The sequence below is a fragment of the Aulonocara stuartgranti genome (assembly GCF_965226115.1).
Source record: "Aulonocara stuartgranti genome assembly, chromosome: 20".
NCBI lineage: Eukaryota > Metazoa > Chordata > Actinopteri > Cichliformes > Cichlidae > Aulonocara > Aulonocara stuartgranti.
The window spans coordinates 36,010,709-36,029,010 of record NC_138956.1 but is presented as its reverse complement, the minus strand read 5'-3'; the positions used below and the strand labels follow the sequence as shown (position 1 = coordinate 36,029,010).

Genomic DNA, 18,302 nt, shown 5'->3' with positions numbered 1-18,302 from the left:
GCATGAAATGGCCTGTATTTATATAGCGCTTTACTAGTCCCTAAGGACCCCAAAGCACTTTTACACATCCAGTCATCCACCCATTCACACACACATTCACACACTGGTGATGAAGCTACATTGTAGCCACAGCCACCCTGGGGCGCACTGACAGAGGCGAGGCTGCCGGACACTGGCGCCACCGGGCCCTCTGACCACCACCAGTAGGCAACGGGTGAAGTGTCTCGCCCAAGGACACAACGACCGAAACTGTCCGAGCCGGGGCTCGAACCGGCAACCTTCAAAAGGTAGAAAAGTCTTCTCCAGAGGGAAACGCGTCCTTTACTTCAGACAGTAACAGTGCAAAAGTCTTGGTATTAAAATCTGCATGCTGTGGTCCACTGGGTCATGTTTAATTCATTAATGTGTAAATCACTTTAATGTTGCAGCTGCGGATGATGACACACATGCATCATATACAAAACATAAAACATTTAATGTATCCAAAATATCCAAATGAAAAATACTTCAATAAAGTACAAGTGCAGTACTTGAGTAAATGCACTGAGCCGCCGTCCGTCTGTGGTCCTGCTCATGTTCTCGTCACCGGGCAGTGTAACAGTTACTGCAGGACCGGTGAGGACCAGAGGGGGCAGCACCTCCCCAGCTTCCCTCTGCATCCTCATGCAAGCTGCTCGTGGAAAACTCTGGAGAGGAACTTTCTGGACCTGCTGCTTCTTGTTCTGCTTCATTTCTTGGTGCAAATGTTTTTATTTATGGAAAGAAAAACTCAAAGCCAACTCGTGACTCTCGTGTGTGACAAAAGCTGCTTTTGCTTCTTGTGTTTGGGAGCATGATGTGCATGATGCTGCTAACAGCAGGCATAAGTGTAGATGTTTAAATGGTCCACAGCTGGATTTTTTGACCTCTGAGACGTGGCTCCAGCCGGACTCATGACCTGCATGCTGGACAGAGATTTGAACACAGTGTGTAATTTTTCGCTCTTTTCTTGTAGATTTGTTCTGTTTTCTTAGCGGGGAGGACATGTCATTGTGAAGAAATAATGAAGTCTTGAGATGTGCTCGTCAGTGCATTTTGTAAAACGACATTTTCTGCAGAATTCCAGCTTTTTAGGAGTTTTTTGTGTCTTCGTACTTTGCTGATACACGGGCCACTTTGGTCATTTCTCCTCCACTAAATCGGACCTGACACATTCTGAATGCTGAAATGTACTTTGACCTTTTAAAGTTTGTGTTAAAGGTTTTGGCCCGACTCTGTGGGGCCCGCAAATGATCGAGCTAAATAATGTAAAAGTAAACAAGACGGTGGATTTGAAACGATCTGTGTGTCCATCGGAGAGGGAAAGGTCACAGAAAGGTCTCCGCCTGTAAACAAACACACTAAAGGTCTGAGCACCGCACGACTTCACCTTTCATCGACTCTCTGTGACTTTCCTTCTTTCTGCTCAGAAAAGCTGCTTTTGTCTGCTTTTAGTTTTTATTTAGTCTCAGTTTTTATGCAGCAACTCCTCGACTGTGAGACACGTCTCCAGGTGCTGCAGACCAAATAAAACCAACGTGTGTGAAACACGGAGCTTAGTACATCAGGATGATAGCCTCCCGAGACACGCTGCTCCAAGAAAGCCTCAGGCAGCTGAAGACAGACGTGATGAGGAACAGGAAGAGGAACAAGCGTGGACCATCAAGTCGCTGCATGACAGGCTGAGAAAGAGGCAGACATGAAGAAACCAAGCGTCTACCAAGCGCTAGGAAAGACCAGCTTTAAGATACTTTGATCATGGCAGCACAAAACAAGCCCTAAACTTCCACCACAGCTGCAGCAGTAACATAACAGCAACTGTGCAAACACCTGGAAGTTTCCACTAAAGGCGGTTTCTGTGTCTAATATCTAAGAGAAAGTTTGATGTTTGCATGATGTGAAAACACTGATTGCTGGAATATTTCATCACCTGTGGAAATATTGTTAAGATTGAGCTCTCTGAGGTCTAAGTCACCATCAGTGACGAGCCCGCCCCTGACAGCCAATAAGAATATGTCATTTCTCTGATTGCCAAGACTTCTCCCACTTCTCTTGGCAATCACAGAACAAAGGAATTAATTATTCCAGCTGACACAAATCAACAGCTATTCACATTTTCTTCCCAAAAGTCAGGTTTGTGTTTCTCTGAAATGTAGTTAGAGAAGGGTCAGACGTTCCTTCAACGATGACTTAAACCAGTTATTGTTTCCAGATCTGTGAGCTTCATGCCAAGCACTGAGGTACGAAGAGTCTGAACTCAGTGTTGTTTAACTAGCCTATCGTGAAACATATTTAAATAGTAATCTGTCATTCTAAAGTTTGCAAAGCTTTTTATTTTTTCACGAGACTTTTCATTTTCCTTGTCTCTCATGCATCTCCTGTTTCTGTAGCTGTTCATATTAAAGACTTAAAATAATCAGACTGTTCCAAACACTCAGTTTCAGACAGTTTTTTTACCCTACTCTTCTGTATGATGTCATCATGAGCAGTTATCCTTATATGGTCATGATGACCGCCATCCTCAGGTAGAAGAAAGCTGGCTTAAATCTTGATCTTCTCAAATTCTTGATATTTAGAATTGGTGCTATTTCTTAAATTTGTCAGTTCTGTAACATTTTGTATTTTTAGTTCAGTCTGTTATTGTTACTGTCTTGGAGCAACTGCAACACACATACTTTCCTCAGGGATTAATAAAGTATCTGATTCTGATTAAATGGGAGGAGCTTGTTTCAGACAGAATGAGATAAGTTAGGATTATTCTGACCTTTGAATCATGCAAAGCTGCTCTAGCAGAGTCCAAGCACTAAAACACGGAGCTGGAAATGAGCCGAATGGATCAATTTAAATATTGTTCTCACCTTTCACCTTAAAGTACACGTGTTACAATAGAAATGCATTATATTCATAAAAACCATCACGTCTTTATCTCACAGCAGTCGGATCCTGTGTCGTAGCTGTCAGTCGCCTCATCAGTTACACCCGGCCACCAGATCATTAGCGACTAAAGGCCATTTCCGATCCGGCTGCTAACTCACCTGCTCCGTAACACGCCGAACTCTGTGGAGTCAAACTTCAAAAATACAGCAGGAAGCTCCGGGACTCCCTCGGCTTTCTCCAACACAAACAGTCTGCAGCATTTTAACCTGCTGTCAGATTTCTGTATTAAGATCAAGTCCACTGACTGGAAAACCAAATTGTAACAGCATGTCTGACCTGCTTCCATGTGTTTGTGATCTTTTCTTCTTTCTTGTTTGTTCATATTGGTAATAATATTGTTTTTAAAAGCATAACGCCTTCAAAATAAAGTCACACTCATGAAACATTGACTTTCCTCCATCTTGGACCCACAGACCGCTGTTAATACTCCTGACTCTGAGCTGGAGGCCTTTATAACTCACCTCCACTTAAAATGAATTAATCTGGAACAGCAGAGCCTCCACGCGATGAAGCTGGACGTGCTGAAGCTGGACTGGAGCTGGGCCCTAATGTTCAAGAAGATATGATGAAGCATCATAACGAAACCTCTAAACTGTTACAAAATATCCAGATTTTAGTCGTAAAGCTTCTAAGACTGCAGGACCAAAGTGAACAGCTTAAAACATAAAACACTGAATATTCACTACGTCTGATGAACAAAAACAACAAAGCCACTGTGGAAATGTTTTAGTTGGTGCATTAAAACCTGAGGAGCAAGGAAAGGAGACGAGGAAGGAGGAGAGAGAGGTCAAAGAGTGGATGACCTCATTGAGAGGCGACCAAAGAAGACATGAAAAGGAAGAAAAGATGGAGAGGAAAGTGTGGCAAGTGAGGAAGTGATGGCTGCCCGGTGTGTGTGTGTGTGAGAGGGGGTGGGTGGGTAAAGGTAGAGGAACAGAGGAGAGTGAAGAAAGAAGTGAAGGAGGAGAGAGGAGAGGCTTAGTGGGACGAGTGTCAATCCAGCCTGAGAGAGCCGTCAGTCTGAGAGGAAAACAGAACGAATGAGTGTGAGAACGAACGACAGAACCGCCGCCTGAATATTCATGAAGCACTGAGATTTCCCAGCAGTGTGTGTGTGTGTGTGTTCACACTGCTGCCTCGTACATGTTTATTCATAAATCAATATGAATAAACATGAGATGGATTATGTAAACAAGTAAGTAGGCGTATTCAGACACACACAGGTCCTACTGGTCAACCTTTAAACACACACACACACACACACACGTCGGGTATTCATATCTTGTAGGGACATCAAATAGACATAATGCTTTCCCTAGCCCCTCCCCCTAACCCTGACCCTAAACCTAACCATAACCTAACTGTAACCCTGACACTAAAACCACATTTTGACTCTCAAAAATGCCTTCAAACTTGTGAGGACCTGGATTTTGGTCCCCATAAAGATATGAATACACACACACACACACACACACACTGCACCTAATTCTTTGGAGATAAGGTCGAGAGCAGGGTCAGAGGAGAATCGGGACTGTGACAAACTCAGTGTTGGTCACTGAAATCATCAGAAAGACCTTAAACAGCTTCTTATGTAACAAAGAGGCTTAAAGAGCCTGAAACCTGAATATTAGAGCTCTCATGTTGATGTCTGAATTGTTTTTGTGCTGAAACATGATCTGTCCAACAGAGCTGCTCGGAAATGATCTGATGAAATTCACCCTCCTCATGTAACACAGGTGTAACACACAATCTTTGTGTGCCTGAAAACTGTCAGAAGTGTTTGTTTCAAGTTTCTTTATATAAAAGATTTTATTGGTAAGTAATGAATCGATCGTTTAAACGACCAGACAGGAAGTGTCAACAGTCAGACCCGGGGACAGCAGGAAGAAAGAAAAGAGGAGCACAGAGGCCAAAACAAACCGCAGAGACGCAAGTTAATGACATACAAGCACATGGTGTCCACAAAGCCAAGCGTGGACTTTTATCAAGGAAGCACAAATAAGCCAGAGAGAAGTGCTTTACTGGAGTCGTGTGATAGATGAGGATTCTGCATCATTTCTCTGTTCTCAGCTCTCACTTTGAAGCCTAAACGGCTCCCTGAGTGCAAACTTAGAGAGTTAGAGAACTCGTCCTTGTTGATTTCTCTCAACTCGTGTGAATGAGTGCGTGTGATGTCGCCCCGGAGCTCCATCAACGTTCAGCCTTTCTGCAGCAGGCACGAGTTTTTGCACACACTGCAGCTCGACTGAGACGTGTTGAGTCTCATCTGAAGCACCAGCACCGCACCTCCACCTTCCCATCCTCCCTTCTCCCCTCTCAACATCTATTTCCGTCTCCTCCATCCAACCCTGTCCACTCGTCCTCCTCTCCTGCAGAATAGCAATGTCTTTGTAGTCTTTGAAGTGGACGTGCATCTTTCCCAACCAATCAGAGACAAGAGAGTGAGACCGTGACTGGGAGCCGAACAGAAACTGGAGGAGAAAGTGATGTGAGATGAAAAGGGAAGGAGTCCTCGTCCTCTGAAAAGCCAGAGACAGAACCCGAGTGCGAAATAACGTATAAAGTCATAAATTATTCCGCGTGTTGGTTCCCTCAGGGACATTAACGCTCTTACTTAGGACTTCATATTCCAGTCAGGCCATCGTGGAGCGTTACCAGCTCCCCTCGGCTCCACGAACCCTCTGCCCTCACCTCCTGCTTACGGCGATGTGGAGGAAGATGAAAGACAGCGTGGCAAATGACCTCCAGCTCCTGTCAGCTCCAGTAAGAAGATGAATATCTCAGATTTTCTTTGATTTGCACATATATTAAACTAAATAAAATCCAGATAATGGAAATAAACAGGCGAGACTGAAGAAAACAAGATGCCAAGGCTACTCTGTCTCCGTTCTCTCTTCACTGCAGAAAACTTTGTATTAAAAAGAAAGAAATAGATTTGAAGTGGATGTTTTTTCTCCTCGGGGCAGAGATTGAAAACCGACACAGCGGACGAGTAGCAAATTAATCCTTTTCCTCTCGGACTGAATCCATCTCCTGTGCCGATCTCTGTATTGTGAGAGTATCCTCTGTTCCATCTTCGTATCATCTCTGAGAACCGACACACGACGTTTGGCCTTGCAAACAGAAATAGTTCAGGATGGCTCTGCCGGTGATATCCCTGCTTATCTTCAGTGTCCATTCACTCCAGCAGAAAGGCAACACACAGATAACACCAGTGGCACGAACGATCGCTCATCGGTTTGTGAAGTCACATTTAGTCAGGATTTCTACAAGCTTAAAACACCTCAATGCAGCCTGGACTTAAATTACATAGCAGCACTTATGTTAGCACACAGACTGTATTTAAAAGATGGACACACCCACAGTGAGCATGTTTTTCAGAGCCAGACCATATTTGGATTACTGCTGAGCAGCAGACTATTATAAAACTAGAATTTACCTTTGATGGACCAACAACAGCACCAGCAGCTCAGACATGGTGGAGGAACTGGACATTTTAACATGGGAGGGTTGACTGCTTCCGGTGGTCATTAGAGGAACTGCAGCTTCTGGATCTATGGTGTGATTCAGCGTTGCTTCATTTTTACATCAAACCGACATTAAACAGCTTAAAGTGAGAGCGCTGACCTGACCTTTAGTCTGAGGATGTGTTGATTTCCTTTGTGCTCAAACTAAAGCTTCAGTGAGGGTGAAAGAAAAGCTTCTTGTTAAATATGAAGTCTTGCTGGTGATGAGTTCAGTGACCCTCACGCTGATCGCACTGGGAGCGCAGTCAGCCTGGCACTCAGCACATGGCTGCACACTTACAGTAAGACTCTGTGGCAAAGAGCCTCTGCTAAATGCCTCCACTGTAAACATTATGTAACGCCGGCCTTTAGAGAGTCTAACCGCACACTGACCGTCTGAACCAAGCTGCAAATGAACTTAGCCGAGCAGAGAGGCGAATGAAACAAATTCTGTTTACTTTACATTTTTATTTGTTGAAACTTGTCGTGTTGAACGCAGCTGAGCTCCACTGCCTTCATGTAGGGATTCAGTGAAATTAGCTAAATGCAAGCTCAGAGAAATGAAAAACATTATTTAATTAACAAACATGAAGCCAACATGATGAAGCGGTGTGAGGAAAAACTAAGTACTAACTATGTCATGATTCAGCAGTTTGCAGAGCCAGCATCAGCAGCAATAACTTGAAGTAATCAGCCTCCACATGGTCGTAGATGCTCTGCAGCGCCGTTTCACGCGGCTCTGTGTGGTTATGGACTTTGATTCTTTTTCAGCCATCCTGTTGGAGATTGGCTGCTGCTTGGAGTCGCTGTCCTGTTGTATGATCCAACTTCAGCCACGTTGTGGCCTCACGTTTGAGGAGTTCACGGTTGATTTCATGTCTGCAAGGTGCAAATCATCGCCACCTCCCTGCTGATGCTTAGTAGACGTGTGTTCTGAGTGATTGGCTATATTTGTGCACATTGTTCCAGAGGTGGTTTGTTCAGATGCAGCTATGCAGAGCTACACCATGCTGAGATGTTCTTAGAGAGAGCAGCTGTAGCTCAGGAGAGAAGGTCGTCTGTTGGTGGTTTGATCCTTGGCTGCTCCAGTCTCTGTGCCAGTTTACCATTTAGGGCAAGATACCAAGCCCCAGTTGCTCTGCGGTGCGTTCACTGCAGTATGAACATGTGCGAATGAGGCCTGCTGTATGAAGCGCTTTGAGTGCTCAAGTAGAATTTACAAAGCGCTCTATAAAAGCCAGTTTATCAAGCTCTCTGCATCCCTGCCAAACAAGCCAATGGTAATGGTAAATGGCCTGTATTTATATAGCGCTTTACTAGTCCCTAAGGACCCCAAAGCGCTTTGCATATCCAGTCATCCACCCATTCACACACACTGGTGATGGCAGCTACATTGTAGCCACAGCCTGGGGCGCACTGACAGAGGCGAGGCTGCCGGACACTGGCGCCACCAGGCCCTCTGACCACCACCAGTAGGCAACGGGTGAAGTGTCTTGCCCAAAGACACAACGACCGAGACTGTCCGAGCCGGGGCTCGAACCGACAACCTTCCAATTACAAGGCAAACTCCCAACTCTTGAGCCACGATCGCCCCACAATACTCTGTTTCTAACTGTGCTGCCATGAACTCGAACATTTAACATGCTGAGTGAGGCCGGTAGAGTCTGAGATGGAGCTCTGGGGCAGTTTCCTAGTTTCTGTGAGCATTGGGGGGAATTTGCCGGGACGTCCACTTCCAGGAAGACAGTTGGATGTTTTTCAGTTGTGAATAATTGAATATTTTAGAATGATGGACTTCAGATGGGGGTGGCACGGTGGTTAGCACTGTTGCCGCACAGCAAGAAGGTCCTGAGTTCAATTACCCCGCCCCTTGCCCCATGACAGCTGGGATAGGCTCCAGCACCCCCCACGACCCTGAAAATGAGAAGTGGAAGCGAATGGATGGACTTCAGATTGTTTTTAATGACTTTATAACTTTTCGTTAAGCATGGAGGTGCTCCAACTGCTGCTGATCATTTAATGAGTGCATTTGATTAGCAGTGCCTGGCTGCTAATTACCCTGAACTCCTGTGGAAGCACAGGACCTGATATGTAAAACCTGGGAGCTGAAAGAGTCTGTTTCTTTGTGCTGCACCAGTCTTTTGATTGTAATGTTGCAGGTTGCACACCTGAGTGGAACCAGTCAGAAATCCCAGCCCGAGAGAATCCGGAGCGGAAACAGGAAGCTCGTTTTCTCCGCCTCACAGATTACTGGGATTGCTCTCTCATGCACTTTTTATTTGTTATCACATTCATAGAAGGTTTTAATAATGATGATGTGTGAATGAGTGTGTGTTCAGGCAAAATGTGTGAAGAAAGGAAGCAGAGAAACTCCCACGCCACAGAGCTGTGGAAAATTTACATTTTCTCTCGCCCCTCTCTCTCTTCTCTCGCTTTTATCTTTTTCTCTTTCTGGTTTTGCATCATTCTTCTTTCACTGGGTTGATTTTCATTTTCTCTGCGTGTCTGAAGCTTTTATTTTGTGCAAACTGTTGCCTGTCAAACTATCATAGTAATCATTGTAAATGTTAACATCGAAGCGTTTTGTTAGGTCGGGCTGCGGAGCCGAGGATTAGGACACGGCGCCTTCATGTCACAGCGACCACAGAGGAAGCAGCAGGTGTTACTGATAGTTATTAACATTGATCGGTTTCTGCTGCGACGGTCAGAATAGATGTCAGGAAGATGAAAGCAGCGATCGCTGGTGCAGACGACATTTCCTGGACACACTTTGGGTCTCTTAGAACCAACTGAGCAGCATTTAGACACCACGGCCGACCTGAGTGTTGCTGCTGACCATGTACATCAGCGTCTGATGGCTGCTTTCAAGAGGATAACACACCACGTCATAAAGATCATCACAGGCTGGTGTCTTAAACACGACAGTGAAATCTCTGAGGAATGTTTCTTCATCTATTACATGAAGTCAGCTGAAAGGCCGAGTAACGGTTAAAAGCAGAGCTGTGAGCGACTCGATGAGCAACTCAGAAACCGAATCCAAGTAGCTGAAGGCTCTTCGGACTCACTGACGAGTTTGGACCTGAGACCAGTGCGGCCTTTCAGCTCGCACTGTGACATCACAGTTGGCCACTGTGTGTAAGCTGACATGAGAAGTGATGTCATGAATGCTTCCTGTCGCTGACATGATGGGATTTCTTCCTCAAGTGTTAGAGTTAGTGTTCGAAGCCTGAGAGCTGAGACCGATTTAGATGTTCCTCTGTCAGTTTGTTTAAAGCACACAACACACACACACACACACACACACACACACACACACACACACACAACGTGCTCATTAGCCATGTATGGTGTATGTGTGCCAGAAGTCATTTGTTTGTCTTTAAGCAGCTAAACTCTCTTTTATCCAGCTGATAATACAACGATTAGCATCTCAAAACCACAAAAGAGCTTTTTAATCAAACCTCAGGCTCTCACACACACACACACACACACACACACACACACACACACACACACACTCTCACAAACACACACACACACACACACACACACACACACACACACTCTCACAAACACACACATACTCGGGGGTCCCAGGCCTCCTGTTGTGTAGCGTGTGATGATTACAAAGACGATATGTGTGTGTGTGTGTGTGTGTGTGTGTGTGTGTGTGTGTGTGTGTGTGTGTGTGTGTGTGTGTGTGTGTGCACTGACTGGTAGTTTACACAGAAATGTGCCAAGCAGCTCATATGCTGGTTTTATATATAAACGTATATACGTGTGTGCAGATGGTAAAGGACTCTGTCTGCTCCAGTTTGACTCTGAACCTCTGATGAAATCATTTCTACATTTCGACCTTAAGATGCTCGTCACTCAGCATCTCTCAGCTCAGATGTTTCATATTCTAGCAGTGTGCCTAATATTTTGCATGCACTATAGCATCATTATCCCACTTTGCAGCTTATTTGTGGTTCCTTGAGTGTGAAGAATGGGAGTCCCATGATGCACCGAGCACTTATTCTCCACTCACTGTGGTCTCCGTGCATTATATGCTACTGCTTGACTCTTTATGCTCTCATTTTTTCTTTTCTATTTTCCCTCAACCTCCAACCGGTGGCTGCCTCTTGCTTGATACTGTGGGAGTTCTTCCTGTTAAAACGAGAGGTAACCTCGTGCTTGTTCCTCAGATATTTTATGGTCTTTACCTTGCAAAGTGTCATGAGGTGGCTGCGAAAGAGCACCAGATAAATAAAACGTAATTGATGTGAACTACTTCTGAAAAGGGCATGGCTGTGCATCCTGCAGCATCCCCCCCCCCCTCCAGATATATTTTATGAATTAAGACATCCTTTAATGTGACACTGAAATTGATCTCTGAGTCACAGTCGGGATGACAGAGGGTACAAACTTTCCAAAACCCAAATGAAACGGTAAACTAATGTAGTTTATGCAGTGAGACAAACTGATCGAATGTGTGGCACAAACAGAGCCTCTAAAATAAAATTATAATATTTGTACTTTGGCAAAACATTTGCTTGATGCTGCATCATAAAAACACATAAGACAGGATTGATGCCACTGACAACCAGGAATGGAGGAGGAGCTTATTGACGTGATTTCAGAGTGCGACAGCTGATCAACAACATTTCAGTTCAATTTGTTTTCCATACCAGCAAATCACAAGAACAGTCACCTCGAGGCGCTTTATCTGCTAAGGACCTTAAAATAATACAGAAAAAACCCAACAATCACATGACCCCCAGCGAGCGAGCACTTTGGCGACAGTGGGAAGGAAAAACTCTCTTTTAACAGGAAGAAACCTCCGACAGTTTAATAAACGTAAAGCAGCCAAAGAGGAAACAAACATGAACAGGAATATGTGGAAAAGCTTAATCACACATTGGTCATGAGAAAGTGACTGTGGGCGTGGTCTGCGGTGCCGCTGCAGGAGAGGGGGACGCACCTGCAATCACGCGTCGTCAGCTCAAAGTGTGGACTCACTCCTATTATTGTTGTTGGTGATGTGTTCGGCTGACGGCTGAAAAGCTGCAGCCGTGTGTGCTGATAAAAGAACAGCATGGAAATGTCGCCGTGTCATTGTTACAGTGACCGGCGCTCTGCTGCAGACTGATTGTAATATTTTCTCTTTTCTTTCTTGTCAGACCCTCCAGCAGGACCCTTACTGCTAAATTAGTGTTTTTCAGTGCTGATTGCAAACAGTGGGGCTCGAAGCTCTGCACAAATTTCCTTTTCTTCTCTCATTTACTTTTTCTCAATGAAAACTTGCAAGAAAATGGAGCAAATCAACATTTATTCATTTGGATCTCCGTCAGCCGCTAGTTATTCTGGACTAATTGTAGTTTTTCCAAGAACTAATTTGACACACTTAACTACCGCTATTAATCAACCGAAACAAGCAACAAAGCTTCTGTGTTTATGAGATTTTGATGAATTCAACATGGAACACGACTTGGCCTGACGGGAGAGGTACAGAGCTTTCAAAGACTCCCTCTCATGAGAATGACTGTGCTTCTGCTTGGTTCTGCGGTGATTCTGCTTGGTTCTGTGGTGGTTCTGCTTGGTTCTGCAGTGGTTCTGCTTGGTTCTGCGGTGGTTCTGCTTAGTTCTGATGTGGTTCTGCTTGGTTCTGATGTGGTTCTGTGGTGGTTCTGCTTGGTTCTGATGTGGTTCTGCTTGGTTCTGCAGTGGTTCTGCTGTGGTTCTGCTTGGTTCTGCTGTGCTTCCGCTTGGTTCTGATGTGGTTCTTCTTGGTTCTGCTTGGGGACTTTTTTTTTTGTCATCGCTAAAATAAGTCCCATCATCATCATCGTCCGTGCATACAGCTGCAGAATCTCGTTTCTTTAGGATTTGGTTTCTTTTGCAAATATCTTCGCTCTGTTTGCAAATGGGACAATGTACGTCTTCATAATCCAAGTCTTCCACTTCATCCCGAAGTTTTTAAGGTGTTCTCAAACCTGAGGACATATGCAATATGCAGTATCTAAGGGCATGCACCGGAGATGTGTACCTCCATATCCTATCGTGAAAAAAAAGACCAGAGTGGATAAATTCAGGGACAGTCTCATAATAAATCCAAGAGTATACCATCTGTTTAATCAATCACAGATCAGAGAAGAAGGTGTAAAAGTTTTAACATGACCTTAGAACATGAAACTGTCACGAAGTTAGAAAGCATCTACCTTTGAATAAAAAGCTGTCAACAAGGAGCTTCATATCTCATCATCAACACACCACTTCAACAGTTTCTCTCCTGCTGAGCCTTTTTAAAAACATTTATGACAGGTACAGAAATCACAGAATGAAGTTTCTCAGAAAAGAGAGAAGCTATTCTGTGATCGTCCATCATAACCTCACCTCCTGTTTGAGGAGCAGCTGCTCTACTCCGAGTTCCCTCTCGATGCCTGAGTGTGTCACCCTTAACTCGTTTACAGTCCCGCCTTTGTGCTTTCTGAGAGTCATCCTGCATGTAGACAGGTCTGAGAGCTGAACGTTGACTGGCTGAATGTGGAGTCATTTTTTTCTGGGAAGAAAACAATGTCAGGCAGAATATTTAGACTGTGTCTGTGAATTGTCGGTGAATTTCTGGCAGTTATTGCTCCCAAAGCCATTTGGCAGAACTGCACCAGTGTTTCTTTCTTTGGAAATATCTGGAGGGGTCACATGTTCTCGACACCACACAATGGTATAAATCAGGTACCTGTCAAAAACATTATGCCTAAATACCCTGTGGAGGAAACTGAAGTTCTGAATTTCAGGTTTGAAAGTACATCAAGTGGTAAATCTGGGTCTTTTTCCGCACTTGGTTCCCTCTTCAATACAACATCGTTGTCAGGTCAGTCCACCCGTACCTTCATTTTTACATTTAATATTGAAACCAACTTGGAGATCAGTCAAACAAATGGCCTGGATGGAACAATCTACAACTTCCCAGCAGAGAACCAGAGATCTCAGCAGCTCCACACCCAATCCTGCCTCGCTCCTGCTCCTCAAGGTTGTTCATCAGCATCACGTGTTGCTAAGGGATGTTTACACCAGAAGCTACTAAAACATGTGTCAACCAGAAAAATTGCAGAATAGCTGCTGGTGATGCAAAGTGGTTGATCCCGAGTTAGACTTTTCTCAAGTCTGAGGCCAGCGAGTGCATCAATTACCCGTGAATTGATTCACATGTGGACGGGACTTTAGAGATCGCTTCTTGCCCGTCCCGTGGCAAGACCTGAAATCATCAGGAAAAAGAAATCTGAATATTTAATTAATCCTAGAGCAGGGATTAGTCAAAATAAATTAAACAAAGATAAAATCGGTCAGGTGTCACAGGAGGAGTGAGTCTTTCACTGAACATGCTCGTGTGACTGGAGAAGGTCTGAAGGATTAATGCTCTCTGTAACTCATCAGAGTCAAGCTTCTCACCCTCAGTGTTGCTGGATGTATGGATCTGTTTGTTCAGTCTGTTGTTATCTGCTACCTTCAGTCTGCTAGCGCAGCACAGCACAGCGCTGGCCACTGCAGACTCATAAAGCATCCTGAAGCACCGTCTGGCAGATGTTATAGAACTGTTTCATAAAATAGAGACCGCACTGGCTTTGGCGCTTCATTTAGAGGGCGTCTGTGTAGTCCACTTTGTTTATTTGAGTTTTTATTTTATTAATATTAACACAATTAAATGAATGCAAATGAAGCTCAAGCTAAATACATACAGCGGGTCATTTAATGGAAGTGTTAGCAGGATTGGCAGCTAGTGGCAGCTTTGAGCTTTGCAGGGGTTCGTCACCCTCAGGCCTCAGAAGCTTACCACTGTGGAAGAATCATGATGATTTAAATGAGCTCTGCTTCTTGTTTTGATTTTCATTAAGAAGAAAATAATTTACTTAAAAATGAGAGGAAACAATTTCACAGGATTTCGAGTTAATGCGAGGACAGGTGACAGAGATTTCATGCTTGGAAATGTGTGTGTGCGTGTGTGTGTGTGTGTGTGTGTGTGTGTGTGCGTGTGTGTGTGTGTGGACTCCAGTGGTCCAGACCTCTTTTAGACAGCAAACAAGTCATTCATTATTCAAAACGAGCTCCCTCTCTCTTCGCTCACCGTCCTTCCTCTCCGCCTCATCAGTTGTTTGTCAGCTGTGTAGTTGTCAAAACTTCTCCAGATAAACAGATAAATCCGGCGCCTTCGAATCTTATTGATCATCGGAGAAGGTCACGCGGGACGCTCGATGCGTGTTCACGAAACACTTCCTGCCAGTGAGTGGTGTCTTTGTTCTCTCCGGCTCTCCTCTGAAGTGTTTCCTCCTCTGGCTCTGCCTCACGCCGCTGCTTCTGTTCAGCACAGACACTGAGTCACTTCACAGTAAATTGGATTTCCTGAACTCTGATTAGTTTGTGTTGTAATTGAGTTTGTGGATGAGACGTCTTTCTCTCATCCAACCTTATTTCAGACCAGTGCTGTGCCCGTGTGGCCCATTAGGTTTGGGTTTGTTTAAGCTGTGTGTTAAAGACAAATATCAGAAACCAGACGATGTTACATTTAAAGCAAGACTCATGAATTCTGGAACAGCAGCTGCTGCCATGACAGTAGACGAGAACTCTATGAAAACAAAGCATAGCCAATGATCTGGTGGAAGTCAACAGGCTGAAGCCACGCCCCTTTAAGCCAAGTTACTTCTGATTGGTTCCCCTTGTAAACAGACTATATCACTACATGCACACACATTTATACATGCAGCAGCTTTAACACCTGTTACCTGTGACTACCTGACTCATGAATACCGAGTCCTCCTTTCACTACTATGCTGATGATACTGAAACATTTCATCCTCTTCAGTCCCAACAAGTCCAGGCTGGATGGCATCATCACAGAGCATTAAGAGCTGGAAAGCACACAACGTCCTTCAGCTGAATGAGGATGAAACTGAAATTGTTCTCTTCAGTGGATGAAAGCAGCTTTTTCTGTGCCCCGTATCCAAAATTAAGCCTTTTCTTTCTTTGAGAGAACACAAAATTATCAATCATGCCCTCATTTCCTCCCACTTGGACTACTGCAGCTCATTCCACACTGGCCTCAGACCAGTCCTCGCTATTAAAATGTTGCTGTTAGGCTCCTCGCAGGCACCTGCTTTGGCTTCTCTCCACTAACTGCCAGGACTGATTTCGAGATCCTCCTGTTTGTCCACTAAACCCTTCACAGCTCTCCTGTCAAACTCCTGCTCAGCCTCCAGACCCTCGGGTCAGCTGATTGGATCCTTCTGACTCCGCCCCCTCTGCGGAAACAGCTTTACGGACACATCTTTGTATTTTAAAACTGTTCCATTTTTTTTATCCATCGTTATTTACGTCTGTCTGATTTGCTTATTGTGTCCTTTTCAGCCGCTGCTGTGCATGTTTAGCACCTACTAACTTGTATTTTATTTATTTCATTTCTATCCTCCTATATATTTTATCCATTCTGTTTTTTGTGCAGCACTTTGGTCAAAGGGAGTTCTTTTTAAATGTGAATAAATTTGAGTTGAGTCATTACTATTTTTACAGCACGTGTGGCTCGGGTCGCTCGTGTCGTCGGGCACTTGTCATTTTGTTAAGCTTTGTGACTGCAGCAAAATCTGTTCACAAATAAGCAGAAGGATGACTTCTGTGATTTTAAGTCCAAGTTATTATCCTGATTAGTCAGCTCGGTGTGTCTGAACACAGCGGACCCTTCACACGTAGAAAGAAGAAGTTTGAAACCAGCTCGAACAATAAAGTTTGACCTGAGATTAAATCATGGAAGGAAAACAGAAAACAGCTGATGTGAACAGAGATTAATGAAGCACAAAGTCAGGGGCAGGTTTGAAGGGCTTGCTGTTGTCTAAAACAATAATCTATAGCATCCATAGCATGAATATTTGCAGCAGATCATCAGGCTGCTTGGATTTGTCAGGTTTTGTGGATATTTTGATTTGAGCAGAAATCTTCAACCCTCTGCAGGAATCATTGGCCAGCTTCAGTATTTCTCAGTGTGGTGTTACGCCACAGGGGAGCCTCAATAAGGCTTCATTAATTCAACTTTCACTTTAGAGGAAGCTATTAAGTAATCAAGGGTTACGCTTGTTCCTAACAAGAGCTAATCAGGAGGAAATTATTGTTTCTCCATCTATGTGCTGTCGGTCTAATGTGCGTGCTGCTCATTTTTATGACTCCTGCAGAGTTCTTTTTCACAGCAAGCACAAACAGAGTCAGGAGCCGTATTTACCCAGTGCATGAAGTGGATTAATTAGATCATTTTCTTTTTTCTATTCTGATGAAGAATGTGTGCAGTACGCCAGCAGAACTGAACCTTATTCCCAGTTTCTTTGTGCTGCATGTGGGGGGAAAATTAGTTCTCTGAGGCTCATTGTCTGTGACAGATCGGCGACCTGTCGAGGGTGAATCCCGCCTCTCAGCAGCTGGGATAGGCTCCACCCCCCGCGACCCTGAATTAGATAAGTGGAAGAGAATAGATGGAAGCGTTTTCTTCTGCTTATCTGAAGGTTCAGGTTGCGTTAGCACCAGACTAAACAGCTGAGATATACAATCTCCAAAGCTGGCTCCGGGTCTAATGTGGGCGGGAGCTCCTCGGGAGCTTTTTAAGCAGTGGCCAATAAAAATATTGGGGTGGGGCACCAAAAACAAAGTTTCCAGTTTTATTATGCTGTTGTCAGATATATGTTACTTAAAAATATGGAAAAAATGAGAAAAAGGCCGGCTGGCAAATGTGCCCCACCCGAGGTGCCCCTAGTGGCGCCCCTGACTGTGGGGTCTCCACCTGTGCTGGGGAGGCTTCTGGAAGTGTGCGAGCTCCTTACATTTATGAGCTCTGCTGGACTACAGAAGAAGATCCTCATTCTTGCATCAGAGCTCATGATCAGAGATGAGGACCGGATCGTGGCCTGACTGATAATCACAGCCTTTGTCAGTCCAGTACAACGAACGAGTTCTGCAGATAAAACATAAACCCAGCATCACTGTGACGCTGCACCGTCACGGCACTCGTGCAGAAACTCCCTCGCTTGGGCTACCAAGTCTGATCCTGTCCAGAGGCAGCGATACTTTCCCTTCATAGCACAGATCGCAGCACAGCCGAGGAGGAACTCCTTCCTGCTACCACACGTAATGTTGGGAGGTGAGGCTCTACATCCACGTAAAGCTGGATTCCTTAATGAGAGGCAGCGTTCACCATGTTTTGGTAAATTATTATTTTTAATAAATGTAAACAAACTTTCTAAGCGCAGCCTCTAAGAGCTATTTATTTTCCTTCAACTGTTATTATCCATGAAAGACATTTGCCTCCATCTTTACCTCCTCCTCCTCCCATTTCACTCTGTTTTCACCAAAATAAAAATCTGATGTTCTTTCAGTTTGATTTTCCTTGAATCAAACCCAGACACCTATTATTGATGACACCATGGAAGTACGTTTCCCCTTCCCCTCTCTGTCAGCCGTCTCTTCTTCTTCTCTGTCTGTAAACCTTTCTGTCCACTCAGTCACATCAGCAGCTGTTAACAGGAGCTCATAATCCCCCCCGAGCTAAACTCCGACACATAAAGGCGGCGAGGGGCTCCATAGCAGCCGGCAGGAGAGCAAACCTCGCTCCGTCTCGGTCTCCATTGAGTCATCAGCGGGTCTTTGTGTTGTCATGGTGACCCCCACCAATCGCAGCATTGTTTCCCACCGTGGTGATTGACAGGATGGCATGGTAACTCGTGGCAACAGGTTGTCACAGTGGGGGATGATGCAGTTTTGGGAGAGGGGGAGGTGTGCTCGCGGTATTGTTTTATTGTTTTGTTCCATCCTTTCGACTTGTGACCGGGA

The 18,302-nt window shown here is 44.7% G+C and overlaps 1 long non-coding RNA gene across 2 annotated transcripts; it reads right to left on the bottom strand.

Annotated features, from left to right (window-relative positions):
- Nucleotides 1-11,761: 11,761 nt before the first annotated feature.
- LOC309697739 lies at nt 11,762-14,766 on the bottom strand. Of its 2 annotated transcripts, XR_014273895.1 has the most exons (4): nt 14,566-14,766; nt 12,837-13,002; nt 12,662-12,741; nt 12,470-12,498 (listed from the first exon to the last, which is right to left on the bottom strand). It is a non-coding gene; the product is annotated as an uncharacterized lncRNA (long non-coding RNA). The 2 variants fall into 2 exon arrangements; XR_014273894.1 differs by lacking the exon at nt 12,662-12,741 and having other exon boundaries at nt 11,762-12,498.
- Nucleotides 14,767-18,302: the final 3,536 nt, after the last annotated feature.